General features: G+C 38.4%; 1 long non-coding RNA gene across 1 annotated transcript in view; it reads right to left on the bottom strand.

The window, feature by feature from the left end:
- Positions 1-2,399: 2,399 nt before the first annotated feature.
- The window catches only part of LOC137850609 (uncharacterized), a 46,880-nt gene continuing 26,003 nt past the window's right edge, over positions 2,400-23,276 (bottom strand). Inside the window, exon 3 of the long non-coding RNA XR_011092670.1 lies at positions 2,400-3,050. This is a non-coding gene — a long non-coding RNA (uncharacterized lncRNA). The remainder of the gene's footprint in view (positions 3,051-23,276) is intronic.

Raw genomic sequence — 23,276 nt, 5'->3', positions numbered from 1 at the left:
GTATCTGTAATATTGCACCAAACAGATGTTTTTGCTGCTCAGGGAGAGGAGGTGGAGGGGTCAGGGATAGAGAGGTCAGCTTGGGCCTGGGAAGATGGAGGGGAGGAAAGATCTTGTTTAATGTTTGTCTTTTTGTTCCCACTACCTGAAAAAATATTTATTTTAACTGGCTATAAACTATTTTTTCCCCAAGTATAGTCTCTTTAATCTGTGATGGTAACTGTTAAGCAATCTCTCTGTCTTTATCTCACCCCACAAGATATGTTCTTGTTTTTCCTGTTTTCTCCCCTTGTCCTGCCGAGGGTAGGTAACTCCCCAAATTTGGAAGTTTAACTGTTGGCCAAGGTTAATCCAACACACCTTCTTCTACTGAACTAGCTCTATTTGCTTTCTGTTAGCATGGTTTTGCAGTGAAGTTCCTATTAGTAATATCTTTCACTGCAATGCTGAAGTTTGTGCAATGTGGGCCTTGGTGAGAACACGAAGGAAAACAACAGTTTTCATACAAAAGGGTAAAGAACTGCGGCACACAACAAATGATTCAGAGTATTCAGTTCAACTGGTCGGGTACCTTGTTACCACAACTTCCACCAATTACCAGAAGTAGTACAGGAGCAAAGTACATGAAGAAATAATCTGCGTAAGTATCCACTTTAGTGGATTCTCTATTAATCTTCTCTCAAAGTATGCCTGTTGTAACTCAAAAAAAGGGCAGAACTGAAGAGCTAATTTCACAATGTTGAAGAATAAATACATAAAATATAGACCAAGCAATATAAATAAAACCTAAATAAATCAACAATGGGCAGGAGCATTCAGCTGGCATGCATAATTTTCTTTTACTTGGAAATCATCTTAAAAAAAAATCATGGAGAAAAGAGTGGGATTAAAATGCTTAGGAAGAAAATACTGACCTTTGACTATTATTCTAGCCTTGTGTAGGAAAAAAAGAAAAAAAAAAAGAAAGAGAGAGAGAACACTTGCTAATAATACTTGTATGTTCTTGTATGTTTCAAGCAACAGAAATAAACATTAAGAATTTGAGCTGAGAGGTAATGGACTATCATTGCTTGGATTGACACAGATATATTTAAATTAAAAAAAAAAAAAAAAAAGCTAATTGGACAAGTTCTGTCACAGGAAAATGTCAACTGCAGGAGAAAGACTGAGATTTTCTGGAAACTAAATATAATGGCACAACTCCTACAAATTAATTCTCATTATTTCTTTGTAATCATGTTTTCTTTTTTCTTTTTTCTTTTTTTTTTTTTTTTTTCATGATACACAGACGGGTAGAAACAGAAACCTCATTTTATTATAAGAGGTTGTCGTGGTTTAACCCGGCCGGCAGCTAAACACCACGCAGCCGTTCGCTCACCCTCCCCCTCCCTCTCTGGGACGGGGGAGAGAAATGGAAAGTGAAGCCCATGAGTTGAGATAAAGACAATTTAATAAGACAGGAAAATAATAATAACAATAATAATAAAATAATAATAATTATAATAATACAATGGTGATAATAGTACTACTACTAATAATATGTACAAACAAGTGATGCACAATGCAATTGCTCACCACCCACTGACCGATGCCCAGCCTAACCCCGAGCAGTCCGGCCCCCTCCCCCCGGCTAGTCACCCCTATATATTGTTTAGCATGATGTCAGATGGTATGGAATACCCCTTTGGCTAGTTTGGGTCACCTGTCCTGGGTCTGTCCCCTCCCAGCTCTTACTGCATCCCCAGCCTGCCTGTTGGCAGGACAGAGCAAAAGGCTGAGATGTCCTTGGCTTGGTATAAGCACTGCTCTGCAACAATTAAAACATCGGGGTGTTATCAGCACTCTTCTCCTCCTAAGCCAAAACACAGCATTCCACCAGCTACTAGGAAGAAAATTAATTCTGCTCTAACTGAAACCAGGACAGAGGTTTTATAATCCGTTAAACGTTAATTTTTAAATTGCTCCATAATATCATTCAGTGATAATTAAGAAAGAAAGAAACCTCATAAAAGAGCAGTGGACTATGTGGTGGCTTAACACCGATAGGTAGCTCAGCTCCAGAACAACCACTCTCTCACTTTCACTCATCAAAACTACAGAGGGAGAAAATATGAAAAAAGGCTCATAGGCTGTGATAAGGAAAGGGAGATCACTCAACAGGTACTGGCACAGTTAAAACAGACTAAGCATAAGCAAGATTAATGGAAGTTATTGGCCACTACTTGAGCAGTGAAGAATTAAAAGCAAACTAAAAACACCTTCCCACCTTCCATCCCCTTCTACTTCCAGCACAGGGAAAGGAGGAATGGGGGTAGTGGTCAGTCCATAACACTTAATCTCTGCTGCTCCTTTTTCCTCACTCTCTTTCCCCTGCTCCAGCATGGAGTCCCTCCCATGGGATACCATCCTTCCCTACATGGTCCAACATGGGCTTCCCACAAACTGAAAACTGCTTCAAGAACTGCTCTAATATGGGTCTGTATCATGGGGTCCCTCTAAGAGCAAACTGATACAACAGGGGTTCCCCACTGGACGGCAGCTCCCCCCAGACCGCCTGCTCCTGCGTGGGCTCCTCTCAACGGGCGTCAGCTCCGGCCCGGGGCCTGCTCCTGCAGGGGCTCTCCATGGGCCGCAGCCTCCTCCTCCAGGCCACATCCACTTGCTCCACCGGGGGCTCCTCCATGGGCTGCAGTGTGGAGATCTGCTCCGCCATGGGACCCATGGGCTGCAGGGGGACAGCCAGCTCCACCAGGGGCCTCCCCACAGGCCACAGGGCAACTGCTGCTGCATGCCTGGAGCACCTCCAGCCCTCCTTCTGTACTTACCTTGGGGTCTGCAGAGATGGATCTCTCTCATTTCTCACTCCTCTCTTCCAGTTGTGCAGTGTTCATTGTTGAAGTGGTTGTTGTTGTTTTCCTTTCTTAAATTTGCTCTTCCAGAGATGCAACCAACATCCCTTAGTTTTGGCTAGCAGTGGGACGCTTTTGGAGCTGGCTGAAACTGGCTTTTTGCTAATACAGGTCAGCTTCTCGACTTCACAGAGGCTACCCCTTCAGCTCCCTTCCTACCCAAACCTAACGACATAGGCCCAATACAGACTGCCAGGCTTGAAATATGTGTCTTTTTGCTTAAGGACTTACTTTAGGATTGCTCACAATGCTCTGTGAATCTTTTGGGGTGGTCTTTGTTGTCACTGTCATCTATGTATACACTTACACAAATATGTATATATACATACACACTTGTGTATATACGTATTTTAGATGGCCAAAAGTCTTTTCCTTTTCAAATTAATTATTCTCCAGAAAATGTTTACACTGACTGTCTCTATCTTTATTTCCAGTTTTCTACTTAGGCTGTCTTATTGTTCATGCCATATACCTACAAGATGACATTTGGGTGATGTAATTAAGGAAGCCAGCCTAAACCTTGTGTTTGCATTTTATTTATTTATTTTTTTAATTTTCCTTTTTCTTTTTAACAGGTTGTTCTGGGGAGAAATATGAAAAATAAAACCCATAGAAAAACTATTTTTATAAAAAGTTATACTTCAGACAACATTTATTTTCTGGTTCACTTAAAATTATGATGAACAACTACCTACATAAAATGAAAAATGAGGGTCATATAGAGGATCATATAGAATTTACTAGTTTTTTGGATCATATAGCTTTCTTTTTACCTTGTGATTAGGTAATAATTATCTGGTAAAAGTGCAAGTTGATTTGTACAGTGAAGTATAAATTCTCCATTACGAACTTTGATTTCACAAATATTGAGAGCACTTGAGTTTAAAATTGCAACAGTTCACAGCTTATTCTCTATAATGCAAACAAAAAGACATTTGAATCCACGTGAATAGTCTATGAAATCGCTAAGGGAATAGTTCTTGTGCAGTCACTGCTGTTCAAATATATGGATACATGTCAGAAGAAATGAAAGATGACATGATGACATTTGATTAATGAAGGGCAAGGACAAGACCTTGAACTACAAAGTTTTTTGGATCAAGGGCAGGACTGAGGAAAGAGGAATATGATGTCTGATTAGGAAAAAAAAAAAAAATATATATATATATATATATATATATATATGTATATGGCTCCAAAGAGTTGCACTATTATCTACAAAACATTGACAAACCATCGGTTAAGATCACAGAACTATCTTAGTGTTTGATGGGGAAAGATATAAGTAAATAAAGAATAGCAGCCAGAAGCAATTATGTAAAAGTCTGAACAGTATTCCCAAAAAAAGAAAGACATGTATATTTTGCTGTTCAGTTCCATTATTTGTGTTCATTTCAAATCTATACCCTTTCCAATACAAACAGAAATTCATTTTTTTTCAAACAACATTCCCTTGTAATACTTGTGGCAAGTAAGAAAAATGGTACAAAAACTAGCAAATTAAGCAGGTCTTTAGGAACAATGTAAATGTTATTAATTTACTTCCAGTCATAGGAGTTTTCCTGATTCACTACATGACTCTGGTCTATTTGTAGAGAATAAAATATATGTTTCTACTTTTAATCTAGAAAGCTTGTTTATATACAAAAAGATTTTGCAAACTCATGAAAGACAAACGCCTATTATAAGTACAGTCTTTGTTTATAAGTACAGAGTAGGTGATTACACAGCCCTGCTGAGGTGAACTGGTATGGCCATTGTATTCCTCTTACAGGATCAAAAGGAAGACGGTCCTTGGTCAGTAACATCTGGAACATTTATGCACATATTCACTTTCCTATTGCACCGTGGATGCATCCCTACTTAATTCATGATGAACTATGTAAAGTACTTATTGACCACTGCAGGGAAGGAATTGAACAGAGAAGGTATATTTACCTAGAGCATTAACATTTTCTTTATCTGCATATTTTGTTATGTTTATGATTTATTAAAGAGAAGAAACAATAAACTCTTGAAAGAATCAACTGAAGGAATACAATTGCAAAGAATGAGGAGAAAGATGGTATGACAAAATGACATTTCAGGAAAAGCTGCCAGGCTACACACTTTAGTTTGATGTCAGGGATTTCTTTTATAAACTGGAATGTTCCACTGGAAACCAAGGAAGGGAAAGACCAGGATTGTTAAGTAACAAATAATACAATGCATTCCTGAAAATGTAAATATGATCATGACCCTGAAGTATATCAGAAGTTTAAAGACATATACGGTATTATTAATGTGAAAATATGAGGAATTTCTTCGAACCTAAACTGAACTCTGAGCACAATTTTGGTAATCCAAGCTTAGGAAGAGGAATTTAAACAAGACCTGAGGATTAGTCAACAGCCAGCAGCATGATTATGAGAATAGAGGCTTCAGTTCATGGATGGAAATAAGAAAATTTCATATTATTCATCCTAGCAAAATAAAACTAAGAGAGAATACTCCTCTGCCTAGACACAGCAGAAGGTAGCTACTGGAAAAAAAATATATATATATATATTGAAAAGCAAGAACAATATTAGTATGAGAAAGAATGGATGAAGTTCAAGGAAGGTTTCAAAGCAACAATGTTTTGGAGCAGTCTGTCAGTATGAGTAATGGAGGCAAAAGAGCTGTTTGGTTCTAATAGAGAGCAATGATTAGATTATTAAATTTCTAGGTTTATTAAGAGATTTATAGCATATGGTTATCTGCAATATTAAAGGACAGATCCCTATGATCCAATTGTAGGTTCACATGGTTCCAGGAGAGACTCCTGCCATATTAAGTGATGATACTTCACGATGACACAAATAGAGCAGACCTCTGCAAACATTACAGCAAAAGAATAACCTCTTAAACTAGCCCACCCACCACCCAAATAATGCTGATTTCAAAGGGAAGGCCTGAATGTTATCAAAACCAATGCAATACTAATAACCAGAAACAAAGATAATCCATGAAATTCTCATGTGATCCTTCTTGTAAGAAAGGCTCTGGGTCAGTTACTTCACTTTTCAATAAAAGGTTTAAAGAATTAATTAGGAAATGGAGTATTCTCATAACTACCTCAGAGGATACATATTAGTGCTGAATTATTTGACTGGTAGTTACAGACTTGTTCAGTTTATAAAGTTATTAAGCAAGTATAAGGGATACATCAATGAATTACCTCCTCATCTTTGATTACTATCTTTGGGTTTCCAGTCAAGCAGCAAACTCAAGTCAAGTATAAATATCTGGTGAATTTGCATCCAAATTCCAATTAAAGATAATGTGCTATTTTAAGTGATCATTTAGACAAATAAATGCTGAATAAGGTTATTATTTTGCAGCAGAAATAACAGATCTCAGTGACTGAAAACTAGAAGTGAGGCTCTGTGTGATAATCTGTAGCATGATGAGCTTATTGGGATTTGAAATGCCATGGAATGCTGTTTGTTATAAAGAAATATTGTTATTTCAACAATGAATAGGCAACATCCAATGGAAAAATATCAAAAGATCCATCAATGATATCATTAAAGAAAAGATCACCTTACCAGCATTTGCAAATTCACACCTTTTTTGGCACTTCTCAAGAGCACTTGCCAAGTTACAGGTTTGAACTCCTCCATCACAGCAAAGAACAGCTAACTGTAGCAATTTAGTCACCAACCATATTCACATTCTGTCTTGTACCAGTAAGATCTTGCCCTCCAGGCTTCCATGGCAGAAGTTGACTAAAATATTTTTATATAAGCATGTCTAGAGAGATAGGTACAGAGAGATTACAGCATGTTCCAGTTGACATGCCTCATATGAGCTTCCTGCTGTTCCAGTCAGCTTGTGGCTACGTTTGGAGCATAGTCTCTTAAGACAGCATATCTGTTTGGTTACAGCCTGACATGAATGAAAACCTGTGGCCCCTAAAACAAAGTGATTTAAATATCCAGTCTGCTCAGCAAGTAAGCAGAATGGACTTAGTCACACAGTACCCACTTCATCTCAGATAACCTTGCTTAAAGATGTACATTAAAAATAATAATAATAATAATAATAATAATAATAATAATAATAATAATAATAATAATAATAATAATAATAATAATATAATAAAAATTGTTGTTCTTTTACCTGGAAATACTTAATACTTCTAGGACTTCCTAAATGCAGTAGTCCAGTAAGAACAAGGCTGCCACAGCTCCCTGTTTCCAGGACCCAATGGGCATGCACATACAGACACACACATCATTTACACACATACAGAACGCAATACAAACAGGGAACACAGCATTCACACAACCACAAACAGCACAAGTGACTTCATCCTGTTCTTTTCCTGTGCTGATAAAGATGAAATCCTACTAGTAGAAAATATGCATGTACATACTAAATGGATCCTTCCAGTAGCTGTTGTATCCAGCAACTGGTCCCTGGATCCCGTGATCTCTGGGTGCTGGTGGGTATGCCATCTCCTGAGCCTGCAACTCCAGTCCAGCTGCTGGTACTCAGACCTCTTGGCACACACAGAAGCACATGCAGTATGGATCCTTCCGGTAACTCACCTTCTATGCAAGGCCTATCCAGTTTCTGGCACCTGCATCCCCTGGTATCCTAGCCTGCTGCACACTTGCAGATGAGTCTAGTCTAGATCCATGACCTTAGCACTACTAAACAGTAGTGGCAGTCCTTCCAGAAGCTGCCTCAGGTTCCCTGGTCTCCCCAGTAGCCATCCTGCAAAGTTTTGTTTCTCCAGTATTTAGATTTATAGCCTTTCCATTAGTTGTCTACTAAGCCTTTTATCTTATTCACCTTATAAGTGCAGCTTAATGTTGGCTACTGATCACACACTGACACACAAACAGACATACACACACAATGTATATGTCAGCATTTCCAATTGCTGTCACAACAAGTTCATTGGCCCCTATGATACATGATCCTATTCCAGATGTTGGCACATAGACCTCCACACATACACATACATGCAGATAAGAAAGTCCCCTCACTAAGGAAAACAGAAATTATATTTAATAAGAAGACAGGACAGACTGTACTGATCATATCACAGAATCACAGAATTTCTAGGTTGGAAGAGACTTCAAGATCATCGAGTCCAACCTCTGATCTAACACTAACAGTCCTCCACTAAACCATATCCCTAAACTCTACATCTAAACATCTTTTAAAGACCTCCAGGGATGGTGACTCCACCACTTCCCTGGGCAGCCTGTTCCAGTGTCTAACAACCCTTTCAGTAAAGAAGTTCTTCCTAAGATCCAACCTAAAACTCCCCTGGCGCAACTTAAGCCCATTCCCCCTCGTCCTGTCACCAGGCACATGGGAGAACAGACCAACCCCCACCTCTCTACAGCCTCCTTTAAGGTACCTGTAGAGAGCGACAAGGTCGCCCCTGAGCCTCCTCTTCTCCAAGCTGAACAAGCCCAGCTCCTTCAGCCGCTCCTCGTAGGACTTGTTCTCCAGGCCCCTCACCAGCTTCGTCGCCTTTCTCTGGACCCTCTCAAACACCTCGATGTCCTTCTTGTAGCGAGGGGCCCAAAACTGAACACAGTACTCGAGGTGCGGCCTCACCAGAGCCAAGTACAGGGCCAAGTAGATCACTTCCCTAGCCCTGCTGGCCACACTGTTTCTTATGCAAGCCAGGATGCCGTTGGCCTTCTTGTCCACCTGAGCACACTGCTGGCTCATATTCAGCCGACTGTCCACCATCACTCCCAGGTCCTTCTCTGCCTGGTAGCTTTCCATCTGCTCCATGAGCTTCCCTGGCACTGAGGTCAAACTGACAGGCCTATAGTTTCCCGGGTCTGCCCTCCTTGTAGATGGGCGTCACGTTTGCTAGCCGCCAGTCAACCGGGAAATCATGCACAGGTTATGGCCAGATGATCAAACAGTCCATCTGCTTGTTTATGCAACTGACCCCTATTGCTATTTTTCCCCCCCACTGTTTCCTCCCCAGATCACCTTGACCCTTTAATTCAACTGTGGTTCCTCCTCTGAACTTCCCAAGGTATTGTACAATCCCAAGACATTCTTCCCCTATATCCCATAATATCATGCCTCCATAGACAGTAACCCTTCTCAGTCGGAAAATGTGCTCTTTAGATCTGCTCCTATTGTGCAACCCCTGGACCATGTGGCTGATGGCCTTCTGGTGACAACCCTGGGAAGGGCTAGAATAAGAACTCATTTGATTTAGTTATTTTGCCAGGTGGCAAAACCCTAATGCTTCTTTTTGTATGGGGTTGGGGGATTAACCTTTTATAACATAACCTAACAATGTCTTATTTTTAGATGCATATATATATTCCTTACAAGTGATCTCACTGCCCTATGCATCCTGCTCCAGGCTTTTGGCTGATAAAGATTCACACCTTACACAGTTGAGTCCTCATCTCTTAACCAGACTGAATCTGATGGTCTCCCTAGTCTGCTTTCCTGATCAGATCTATGGTCTTCATGGTTTTAGATTGACCCTGGAATCAGTTGTATAACAAGCCAACCTAAACCATCCATCTGTGTGAAAGCAGAAATTGCATTCACCAGTTAATTGTTCTCCACGCTGTCTCTTTAAGGCTTAATATCATCATCACTATTTTTTTTTTTAATTGGTTTTCCATAGACAAACTCCTTTGATATAACATTAGGTATCCAGGCAGGATAATATTGCAGATTAAAACAGGTACATAATATATTAGTGAAGACAAAAACAAAAACAATAAATTTATCAGATTTTGTCAAAGTTTTAATGTGATTTTCCTGTAGTGATAATATTGACTGTCCAGCAAGTAGTGTGATTAAGTGTAGTGTGTTGCTTAAATCATTTTTCTCAGCCAAAGCTGCTAACAGTTGTTTAATCAATTTTATTTAAACAAGTTGAAAGAATGCTAGAAAAGGATAAAACTAATTAGACAGAATTTAGAAAAATATAAGACCTTTTTTTTTTTTTTTTCAATGAAGGGATATATGTATGTCTTACAAATATTTGGGTTTGGATTTTGATCTTTACTACTGCACAAATGAACAGTCACAATGCTATAATAATAACAATAAATCACTAAAATAATTTTGTTAATGTTTGGTGGAAAATTAGAGTTTTCCTTCATGATGAATTAAATTACATAAAACTTCAGCAATCGAGTCTTTATGGAACCACTTCTAGAGTGAAGTCTGGCTTATTTGCTTTGCAAGTTTGTGTTACGTGCTTAGACAACCCAAGTGCTTCCAGCAGGAGGCTCATACACTCAAAGATTCTCTGCAGACTGTTCTTGGTATTACATCCATACCACAAATTGTTAGAGCAAAGCATCTTAAATGCAAATAAGTAAACACTGTGCTACAACACGGAGCCCTGTTCTATAATTCAAAGAATTTTTCTTGTAGCAGCTCATGGCACATTCTTCCCCTTTCTCCAATAATCATCACATTCTTGAAGTTATACTATGAAAGAAAAAAAAAAGTTAAAATGAAAAAAAAACCATAAAAATAAAAAAATAACATTCTGGTAACAAAGCTATCTTTGTAAACGTAACAACATAACAATAACTGTATTTTTAGAAATACCTAGTCAATTTTCAGAAACTAGTCATTTCAAAAACCACTGCACTTTACTCCTACTCAAGCCCTGTGAGTTTCTCCTTTGGCACTGATGATTTTCTGAGCTGCTCATTAAACTGATTGTCCTAAGAAACATTTTTTCCCAGTTGTCAGGATAATCAGAATTCACATAAAATAAGTATCTTTAACTCTGAGAAAGGTATTGTTCCACGTCTTCCTCCTTTGGTGGATTTATTAAGAGATATTAGTCACTAAAGGACATTGATATTTTTCTGCTTCTGTAGATCCACAGATGCTATGAGCACTCAATATTTCTGCTGTGGCAGGAGCAGTACTGTACTTACAAAGTGCTGATGTGGTCACATTCTGCATGATAGCAATTATCATGAACCTCACAAAGCTCTCTGTAGAGCACAATCTAAGACTGTTTTATTTCAACATATTTTCAGGGATATGAATCATGATTTCTACACTATATTATTGTAAAAAGAGCAAGAAAAAGGATTATTAGATTTTATCTATAATCTTGTTTGAACAAGCCTTTCAAATTAAATTCTTCACTGAATATCATTCAGATCTCTTTTGTATCCTTGTGATACTTTGTGAGATTTAAATTAAATAAGAAAAGTGTATGCATTTTAGTTATAGAATAGTTGAGGTAGATGGGACCTCTGGAGGTCATTTAGTCCAACTCTCACCTGTTCAAGCAGCGTCACCTAGAGCAGGTTGCCCAGGACCATGTCCAGATGGCTTTTGAATTTCTCCAAGGAAGCAGACTCCACAAACTCTCTGAGCAACCTATGCCAGTGCTCAATCACCTGCACAGTAAACAATTGTTTCCTGATGTTCAGGGGGAAACTGTCTTTCAGTTTGTGCCCATTGCTTCTTGTCCTATCAGTGGGCATTACTGAAAAGAGCCTGGCTCTGTCATCTCTGCACCCTCCCTCCAGGGATTTATACACATTGATGAGATCCTCACTGAGTCTTCTCTTGTCTGGGCTAAACAGTCCCAGCACTCTCAGCCTTCAGTCCTTTAATCATCTTAGTGGCCCCTCTAGTATGTCAGTGTCTCACTCTGCTGTACTGGGAAGCCCAGAACAGGACACAGTACTCAAAGTGTGGTCTCAGCAGAGTTGATTAGAAGGAATGGATCTCTTTCCTTCACTTGCTGGCAGAATTCCACCTAATGCAGCTGAGAATACCATTAGCCTTCTTTGCATTAAAGGAACATTGATGGTTTATGTTCAATTTGGTGTCCACCAGGACTTTCTTTACACAGTTGTTTTGCAGCTGGGTAGCACTCACCATGTACTGGTGCCTGGGGTTGTTCTTCCTCAGTTGCAGGACTTTGTACTTCTTGTTCAGCTTCATGAAGTTTCTGTCAGCCCATTTCTCCAGCCTCTCCAGGTTCCTTTGAATTGTGTCATGATCTTCTGGTGTATCAGCCACTCCTCACATTATTCTGTCATCAACAAACTTTCTGAGGGTACAATCTGTCCCATAATCAAGATCATTATTGTGGGTGTTGAACAGGAATGCACTATGTATATACTAGTTATATTAGTTATTGAGCTCCAAGTAGACTTCATGCCACCAGTCTCTAAGACTGGTTATTCAGACAGTTTTCAATCCACCTCTGTCTTCTTATCCAGCCTATACTTATCAGCTTCTCTATAAGAATCTAAATAGACATTGTTTAAAAGCCTTTCTGAATTCAAGGTAGACAATATCCTCTACTCTCCCCTCATTTACCAAGGCAGTCATTCCATCACAGAAATTGTGCAAACATGATTTTTCCTTGGTAATCCATGCTGACTATTCCTGATGACATTCTTGTCCTTCATGTGCCTAGAAAGGATTCCCAGGATTAGCTGCTCCATCACCTCCTCAGGTGAATCCTCTAATAAATCTATTAGATTTATTTACATAATACATTTAAATTATTCTATAAGTACACATTGTTAATATAGATACATATTGGTTTTATTAAAAATTCTGCTATATTTATTTAAATATGACTATCATACAATGGATATTTTCTGCATAAATATAAATTTAAATAAGAAATAGGTAATATATATATATATGTATGTATATATTACATATATATTTGTGATGGCTTACGCTTGCCTAGCTGCCATGTGCTCTTCAAGCTGTTCTCTTACTCCCCAGCCTCAGCAAGACAGGGGAGAAAGTATGGGCCAAGATAAGTACAGGAGGATCACTCAGTGATTATTGTTATTGGCAAAACAGACTTGACTTGTGGAAGATTAATTTAATTATTTGCAATTAATAAGAGAATAGGATAATGAGAAATAAAAACAAAATTATGAACACCTTTCTTCACCTTCCTTTCTTCCCAGGTCCAACTTAATTCCTGATTCCTCTACATTTTCTCCCCCAGGAGGTGCAGGGGGTTAGGGAATGGGGGGTTATGGTCAATCCATAACACCTCATCACTGCTACTCCTTCCTCCTTATGCTCTTCCCCTGCTCTAGCATAGGGTCATTCCCACAGCATACAGTTCTTTATGAACCCCCATCATGGGTCCATTCCACGGAATGCAGTCCTTCAAGAATGGACTACTCCAGTATGCTCCCCCCTCCCCCATGTGTTACAGATCCTTCCAGTAAACATGCTCCAGAATGGGCTCCTCAATATGGGCTGTGATTCTGGCCTGGAGCCTGCTCTCCACAGGCAGAACCTTCATCCAGGCCACCTCCACCTGGTCCACTGGGGGCTCCTCCACAGGCTGCAGCATGGAGATCTGCTCTGCCATGGGACCCATGGGCTGCAAGGGGACAGCCTGCTCCACCAGGGGCCTCTCCACAGGCCACAAGGGAACTTCTGCTCTGGTGCCAGGAGTACCTCCTCCCCCTCCTTTTTTACTGACCTTCGTGTCTGTAGGATTGCTTCTCTCACTCCTCTCTCCCAGCTGCTGTTGTGCAGCATTGTTTACTGTTTCTTAAATCTGCTGTCACAAAGGTGCAACCAACATCTATCATTGGCTCAGCTTTGGCCAGTGGCAGGTTCCTTATCCATTTTGTAGCCAGCAGGAACTGGCTCTTATCTAACATGGAGCAACTTCTGGACTCTTCTCAAAGGGGTCACCTCTGCAGCTCCCCGTTACCAAAACCTCACTACATAAACCCAATGCAACATTATATATGTATATGCATTATATATAATACGTATTTTTGTGTGCAGTCACCTAACTCCATCACTCCCATTAAGTTTTCTTTATATACTACTGATGAATAAAACTTTGCAGCAACATCTATGGTACAAAGTAGAAAAATAAGTGGTAACCTAACAGATTTTGCTAAAATAGAATATATGTCAAAGTGAAGGTGAGCACAAGTCAAATCCTTCTTAACTCTCCTCTCAGAGAGGAGTGTTTAAAAACATATGAAATTGCAGAGATCTGTCTGACAGTATTCATTATCTACATCTCTAAAGTGCCAGACAGAAACAGCATACAGGAAGCTCTCCACTGTCCATCCAGTCCCTAAGACACTGTATGTGGCATCCACAGTATCCTTTGCTGGCAATTTGAATTAATCATGTGTGCTGCCTCCTCACAAATTTTTTACACCTCTGTAGCAGCCAGTGTCAAAAACAGCACCGTAAAATGTGCCTTGGCCTGAACATTACCATGGCAAGGACAGAGGGGAAAGCTGCAGGCTGCATGAATTTTTCAGCACCTCCTAAACAGTTAAATGCATGCTATTATATCAGTTCATGCATAGGTCATACTTGTGTGTCCCTGAATTGTCACCAAGGGCACTGCTGCAAACAATATCATGACAAGTAGATAATTTGACTGTGAACCTTGTCTATTGACCCATTCTAACAGCAGAGCACAGGTAGTTCTTGATTCTGCCCTTGGCCTAGACCTCTGGAAGCAGTGATTTAGAAGAATCAGATTTAAGAACCATAGTTTATTGGATAAAAATAATCTCAGATTTACTTTTTTAATGTTATCTTTACAGTTTAGCTCTTAGAAAGGGAGTGAAAGCCTGAGCTAATTTCAGTTGGGGTCAAGTCCTTAAGGCCAGAAAATAGTTAATATAAATAAATAAATACATACATATTTATAAAAATAATTCTAGATTATAAAGTTTCTTTTCAACTAAGCTCTGGTCAGGAAAGATGAGGAAGATAAGTAACAACTGCATGGTATTAATGTATTATCTCTCAGGATACACCAGTAATTGGTTACAAAATTAATTGAAGGAAATGTAATTCACTTATCCCTCAAGATAATAAAAGGAAGTCAGTATACCTTTAAGGCGCTTTAAAATAAGTTTTCCTAAACTGAATTTGGGCCTATATATAAGGAAATGTCTTCATAGAAACCTCAAAAAAAAAAAAAAAAAAAAAAAAAGTGTACTAAATAAGAATGAAGTTGTCCTCAGAAGAGCTACAGCTGCTCTGCTCAAAAGTTTCTGGCTGCAATACAGTAAAGCTCTTGCCTCCATGGCAGGGAGAAATCACATTTCAAATACATGAATGAAAAGAAATGCTCAGATGCAATGTTTACATGCATAATTCTCACCATGTCTAAGACCAAGCATAAACTCTTAAAAGCATGTCCGTGTAGACATGAAAAATATTTTTTTCTAAAATTCACCTCCTATTTAAAATTTTACAATTTTTATTTGAGCTCAGTGAAGTATACTGTATATATAGTAGGCTGTTCATCTAGCCTAGTCATAGCTTTATTGCATTATTCAAACTTTTGAATCTCTGAGCTGCATGATAATGTGTCTAGAAATTGGCACATAAAGAAGAAAATAACTAAGTATCAAGATCTCTTTGGGTGCTTTAGAAGTAGACCAGCTGTCACAGTCCTGATCTACCTGTCAGTCCATACTTGCTTTATATACAGAGTGGAGGTTGTATGCAGATAGACATGAGAAAAAATTGATATTCAATAAGTATCTCTATCTCCCTTCCAGAGATCTGCAGCTCATGAAGATGGCAATGATCTGATCTTTTGTCATACTTTACATGAAGCATTTCCTGTTCTGACCTTCGAGCTTAGCAACAGCTTCTCAAAAGCATTTATAAAGTTAACACAGTGCCCTTCTTCAAGATGCTCATTAAAGATCTCTTTTACCATGAAGCATACAAAAACATTTAACTGCAGTTAGGTTGACAAAATAATATAATCTCTTCCTATCATGCAGACTGATATTGTCTCTTTAGACTCATCTATCAATGTCTATTCAGGGTCTGTCCATTTTCTCTCCCATTAAAAAATAAGACCCTTAAAGCAGGGATTTTCCCATCCACAGGAATAAAGCCTGATCAATAGCTTTCAGTGGCCACCTGCCAGTGGGTCTCTAGTTACACTGTTCAGGGATAACACAGTAGGGAAAAATAACACAAAGGAAGCCCATCATGATGTAATAATCAATAATTTGATAGCTCAGTGACTGTGGCTTATTAAAACCTGCATTAAAACTTCCTAGTACATTGCTGGCAGTCTGAAATGGTCTGAATATTTAATCAGATCTGACTGGATTTGAAGTTCTACTGAATTACTTGAAAGCCCACAGTAAGCCAATATGGTTAAAAAAAAAAAGTTACGGTATATTCTCTTTGTGAAAGTCTCCTGACATTTTATTTTTCTAATCAGAGTCTGAAATAGTGTCTTAATTCATAAACGCAAAGCAAGAGAGAAATTCTGAAATAAAATAATCAATATAATTCTCATTTTTTTACATGTCTCTAGCATTTTGTGAGAGAAAAACATAAACATGATATATAATGTACTATTTGCAACCAAAGGGTTTTTAAAGAATTCCCAAATTTCAGAATTAAACCATTCAAAATACAAGCTTTCATGTAACTTCATGCCAGTGACTCTTATGAATAGTCATTTTTAGAAAATTCATGCAACTATTATTTTCTTGCAAGTAGTGGCAATTAAAAAAAAAAAAGTTTCCCATTCAGCTAATGAGATTTTATTTAGCTTTGAAATAATTATAAGGCAATATAGGATGACCTAATATTTTATTTTACTTCATATTTCATTTAATATTCATCCTCACCTCCACCCCTGGAAAGGTGATGGAAACACTCATCCTGGAGGTCATCTCCAAGAACATGGAGAAGAAGAAGGTGATCGGGAGTAGTCAGTGGGAAATCATGTTTGATCAACCTGACAGCCTTCTGAGATGGAATGACTAGCTGGGTGGATGACGGGAGAGCAATGGACACTGTCTAGTTTGACTTCAGCAAGGCTTTCGACACTGTTTTCCATCTCATCCTCAGAGACAAGCTCAGAAAGTGTGGGAAAGGTCAGAAAGCTCAGAAAGGATGGGTGAGTGGACAGTGAAATGTATTGAGAACTGGCTGGATGGCAGAGCTCAGAATGTTGTGAACAGTGGTGCTAAGTCTAGTTGGAGGCCTGTAGCTAGAGGTGTCCCTCAGGGGTCTGTACTGGGTCCAGTCCTGTTCAGTCTATTCATCAGTGACCTGAATAATAGAATAGAGTGCACCCTCAGCAAGTCTGTGGATGACACAAAACTGGAGGAGTGACTGATACACCAGAGGGCTGTACTGCCATTCAGAGGCACTTGGACAGGCTGGAGCATTGGACAATGAGGAACCCAAGGAAATTCAGCAAAGAAAAACACAGAGTCTTGCACATAGGGTGGAATAACCCTATGCACCAGTTCAGGTTGAGGCTGACCTGCTGGAAAGCAGTTCTGTAGAGAAGGACGTGGGGGTCCTGGTGGACAGCAGGTTAACCATGAGCCAGCATTGTGCCCTTGTGGCCAAGAAGGCCAATGGTATCCTCGGTTGCATTAAGAAGTGTTGCCAACAGGTCAAGGGAGGTGATCCTGCCCCCCTACTCAGCCCTGGTGAGGTTCAGCTGGAGTAGTGTCCAGTTCTGGGCTCCCCAGTACAAAAGAGACATGGAGATTCTGGAAAGAGGCCAGCAGAGGGCTACAAAGATGATTAGGGGCTGGAACATCTCTCAAAAAAGGAAAGACTGAGAGAGCTGGGCATGTTTAGCTTGGAGAAGAAAAGACTGAGAGGGAGGTCTTATCAATGTATACAAATATCTGAAGGGAGGGTGTCAATAGGATGGGGATGGACTCTTTTCAGTGGTGCCCAGTGACAAGACAAAAGGCAACAGGCACAAACTGAAACACAGGAAGTTCTGGCTGAATATGAAGAAACGTTTCTTTACTGTGGGGGTGACAGAGCACTGGGACAGGCTGCCCTCAGAGGTTATGGAGTCTCCTTCTCTGGAGATATTCAGAACCCACCTGGATGTAATCTTGTGTAACAGGTTTACAGGTGACCCTGCTTGGGCAAGGGGGGGTGGACTAGATGATCTCTAAAGGTCTCTTCCAACCTCAGCCTTTCTGTGACTCTATGATTCTGTGATATTACAGTACATATTAAATACATTAGATTTGTTTCACAATTGCAGGAAACAATAGGTACATAGTTTCTTAACACTATTAGTAACTGGTTTATTTACATATGTGTATCTAATCGCCGTGAACATTTGGACATCATTACTCTCCCACTGATTCCTTTGGGCTGTATGTCATAATAGTTGTTATTAATCAGTGTACAATCAGATTGCATATGAATTGTTTGCTTCTGATAAACTCTGACTGTGCACTGTTATCCATTGTTCAATGAAGCATGTCAGGTAAAAAAAATAATAAATAAACAAATAAATAAAAATTCCTGAGACAAATCAGTCAATTCCCAGCTCCATGAACCTTGTGGTGACCCTCAGTCCATTAATTCCAATATCTTTGGCATAATTATTTAAAAAGCTGGCAGAAGGGAAGAGTCAGTAGAAAAAAACACCACACAGAAAGTCATGAAGCATGAGCTCGTCTCTGATATTTTGTTTAAATCTGACAAGTCACTTCATTTCTTTATCATCTTCTTTCTAATCTAGTGTGGAATCAAGGCATTTTTCATCTGTATCTGCAGTAGCAATCAAGACATTTTAGCTGAGTCTGAAAAAAACTATGTGTTGCATTTATCTTTTCAGTCTGCGTTTGGATAGTGCCTATTACAATGGATTCTAGAGACTGATTGTTCTTACAAAAACAATTGTAATAGAAAAAATGATAACTTTATTCTGTTACTTGTTTTCAAATTTACCAGAAATCCTTTAAACTGATATAGCAACTGGGGAGATAAAACTTTGTTTTTTATAGATGAGGACTTGGCACTTGTGTGGTTTTGTACTGCACCTTGATACGACAGGAGAATCTGGTATTTTTGCTGTTTTAATGGCTCAGCTTCCTTTTAAGTAACTGGTAAGGGCAGTTTTAACTTCAAGGAATAGTTTGGACAGACTTCTTGTTCTTTGATTCATAACAGAACAATTAGGCCCACCCCACCTTACTGCCTGTCGGTCCTTTCAGAACTCCCTGCAGATGAACATGCAGATTTGATGTTCTCTAGACAGAGATCTAATGGAACAAGGACACAATCATTTAAGCTCAATAGGAACAACTGTTTGCTGTATCGTCAAGCCAAACAGGTGTTTACATAATCAGGCAGTTTATACTGTTTGATTCTAGAGCAAGCAGAATCAACTGATTTTTTCCTAACAACTTTGGAAAAAAATGGGCAGTGCAGTCATCTGCAGCACCCAAAAGTCCCTGGATAAGTCACTGATAACAAAACAGGTCTGGGTGGTTAAATGAAAAAAGAGATTTGCAATCTGTCTGGTAGTCAGCTTTCATTGTCTAATTTCTCCTTTTCTCACTAGATATGCTGCATTTCTCCTTTCAGGAGATCAATGCAAACTCACACAGATCATTAGCACAGATGAAAAATAGTTTGCCAAGTAATGAAATACCTCCAGTGATATAACAATGGCCTATCTGTGCATGCTGAGCCTGAAAATATACAGGCAAGACAGAAGTGTTGAAGGAAAATGATTCAGCCAGTGATGCTCTCTACTTGTAGAAAGTTGTCAGCTTGATCCATATAGCACAGCTGAGTTCTGAGAGTAAGCATCATGTAAGAAAGGTAATCCTTCATTTAACAGTTGAAAGAATCACAGAGGAAAATTTTTCAATGGATCCATCCCTGGCAGTTAATAATTTGCTTGCTGTACTTGCCTGCCACAAAGGTTTTAAGTCAACTCTGCAGCTCTTAAAGGGCATATTAAATGAACAAGTCCAGACAACCATGTATCAGCAGAGCCAATATCACAGTGTAGAATGAGTAGTTGTCAGCCTGGCATTGGGCTCAGTTTGTTAAGTTACTCAACATGTGAACATCTTTCCAAGTTGGGATATGTTTGGAGGAGATATATAATAGTCCACACTAACTTATGTGGGCAAATCCCAAACTACTGGGAAGCATGGTAGCAATACAATATGCTTAAAAACTTCTACAGAAAACAGGACTCTTCAATTCTCTTGGATCATAAGGTAAGTTGATGAAAGTGAAAAGGTTAATTTTTTTTTTCAAGAAAATTAATTTATTTTGAGTTGTTTTATAGAAATATTCTACCTTGATTGAAAGGGAGATTGTTTTGCAACTTGTTGTACACTGTCTCAGATAGCAGGGGATATTGCTTATACTCTTTATTATGTGTAAAAGAGACTTTGCTAATATCTGAGGCACATTTCAAATGTGAAATGCTTTTTCACATTTGACTTCATATATGACCAAAGAAGGCACATAATTTCATCTATAAATACAGAGATAAATGTGACAGCAAAGCTATTAATAACCTACAAGGAGCACAAAATTATTTTAATTGTAAGACAAATTCTTCATGAAAAGATTGCACTGGGAAGCTAGAAAGACATCAGCTCTGCAAATATAATCAGCCAGAATCTGCTTTATAGTAAATCGTTAGCAGTAAAATAGGAAATGGGAGGAATGGAACAGTGTTTTAAGCATGCAGTCTAGGTAAATATCTTTGTTTTAGCATGGGCTTACTAACATCTCCCTCATAGTTTGCTCTTCATATGTATCCCCAGGTACTGTTTCCATATTTCACTGGTCTGTACAAGGTGCCATTCACACTTGCTCTTTACATTCCTTACAACTAAAATAGGGTACACTGGGTTCTAGACCTTGTCTAAATGGGTTGCATAAGTTGTCTCAAAAAGTAATGGAGAAAGATGGGGTCTGTCAGGACACAAGTTTTCCTTTCCAAATACAGAAAGGAAAAGGGCAGCCTTCTCCCAGGAGATTCAGCTTTTAGTGTTAGTAAGTCTCAGAAGACAAAGGCATACAGAAATTAGATGTAGAAAACTAGCTCCACATCCACGGTGGGCTCCCTTGTGCTGCTGCTATCAGTACTATGACCAATGTATAATACTATAGGAGGACTATTGCAGAACCAACCTTGTGAGAATCCAGACCTAGTACTATTGGTTTACTGCTTCTGGCATCCCTGATTTCACAATTTCTTCTTTTCTTCACTGTAAATAATCACAGAAAGAAAATAAACAAACAAGCAGTAAAAATAGCAAACAAGTAATGGCCATGCCAGGAATTCAGATGTTTTTCTTTCTGCTTTTTTTCCCTGGGGTTAGAAGGGCTCACCACAGTCATAAAGGAATGCTGGAGTTCATCATTAAGATAAAATTCTAAGGGATTTCACTAGCAATTCCTTCTTTTGAGAATTTTCTCTTTTAACATATATTGTTCTCTTTTCAATCCATGCAATCATATTTGCAGTTCTTGTCCTTTTACTCACTATTATTTTTAAATTTATCTTTTAAAACGTAGCAATAAATTGTATGTTTTACTCAGGCCTCCATAGAGTCATTCTTTGTTTTATAAACACCTGTTCATCTTAAAGAAAAGTGTCACGTTAGTTTTGTCATGATTCATAACACTACTTTATTTTATTCCACTTCTGATATCCATTTCTGTGAAGTGTTAATTTCATGCTAGAGCCAAACACGCATGTTTTTATCTTTATTCTGTCTTGCTTCTTCCCATATTCTCATTTTATTTCTGTGATATGTTTTCACTGATTTTTCTAGATCTAATCCCTTACCCTCTGCTATTTATTTATTTTTTTTTTTTTTTAAGGGGAAAAAAATCTCTATGATGAGAGATTTTTCTTTCCTCATATGATTCTAGTTAATGGTAACCTCACTTCCTCACTTTCCTGTGGTGATCTATGTTAGTATGACCTTAAAGAACTGTATGATGCCACTATACAAATAGAACCATCTATTCTCAAAGTAAATTTGCTCAAAACAGACTCCATGACAGATAATTTTATTTGTATTACATCTGTTTAGCCAATGCAAGGTTATCCCATCATGTTAATCTTTCTCTTTTCATTCTCTTTGGGCCATCAATACATAGCAATATGTCTGTTTTGGTCACAGTTCTTATTTTATTTCTTGTTGTTGTTTGTTTGTTTTTATTAAATTATTCTATTTTAAAATATCTGCATTGTATTTCTCATTCTGTATTACTCCAGGCTCTGTTTTTTGTGTTGTCAAGGATTAGCATACACTTCATTAGAATAAAAATATTTTAGTTATTTTACCACTGCATGAATAAAGTAATCTGGCAATAATTGTTGAAGCTCAGTTATATGTTTTTGCTAATTAAAGATTAAGAAGAATGACATACAAGAAAAAGTGACGTTTCTTAACAGGAAAACAGTAATAGTTTGGCTATTTAAAAAAAAAAAAAAAAAAGTGTTTTGTGGTTTTTAATCTATTTACCCAACAAATTAGGGTCTGCATCATGATTCTAATTCTAATTAAAGTTGGATTTTACAAATTCTTGGTGACATAATTCTTAAACTTTGTGAGCCATTCTTACTAGCAAATAAATTAGGTCATGTTTACAGACCTTTTCAATAACAGCCATGGCCTTTCAGCAACAATAAATTGGAAAAGGTAAACACTATTCATTTTTCTACCTTAATACTGATGGTCCTATAAAAATTTTGGAACTTTTACTTTGACAAACATGAGCTATAGGAATGTATAAGCCATTTGTAAAATGCCATGAAGTTGATCAGAGTGATGAAGCACCTCTCCTATGAAGACAGGCTGAGAGAGCTGGGAATGTTCAGCCTACAGAAGAGAAGGCTCCGGAGTGACCTCACTGCAGCCTTTCAGTACTTACAGGGGACTTATAAAAAAAAAAATGAGAAGAACTCCACTCAATCAGATAATTGCAGGACAAGAAGGAATGGTTTTAAACTAAAAGAGGGGAGATTTAGATTAGGAGGAAATTCTTCACTCAGAGGGTGAAGAAGGCATTAGAACTGGTTGCCCAGAGAGGTTGTGGATGCCCCATCCCTGGAGATGTTCAAGACCAGGTTAGATGAGGCCCAGTGCAACCTGATTTAGTAGGTAACATCCCACTACATCATCCCTATGGCAGCGGGGGTTGGAACTAGATGATCTTTGAGGTCCCTTCCAACCTGAGCTATTCTGATATTCTATGATAACATCTCGTTTTGTAGATAAGTAACAGGAAGAATTCCGATTTTAAAGCTCCTTACTGAAAAAAAAAAAAAAAAAAAAAAAAAAAAAAAAAAAAAGACTGGTAGCCAAAAAGAACCTGCCTAATTCACTTTCTGAGGATCTAAGTTGTTTGGCTGACAATTTTGAAAATGTCACATTTATCTGAATACATAAATGTAGATCTAAATACCTAATATTTAGGCCCTCAGTTTTGGAGGACAGATCTGAAATGGAAGAGTGCTTGAACTTTTACTCAAATGCAATGAATATTAGACTGGGCAATGTATTACGACTTTTACTGTCTATATTACAGCCTAATAGT

Source organism: Anas acuta, chromosome 2 (genome assembly GCF_963932015.1).
Source record: "Anas acuta chromosome 2, bAnaAcu1.1, whole genome shotgun sequence".
Taxonomy (NCBI): Eukaryota; Metazoa; Chordata; class Aves; order Anseriformes; family Anatidae; genus Anas; species Anas acuta.
This window is presented reverse-complemented; position numbering and strand designations above follow the sequence as displayed.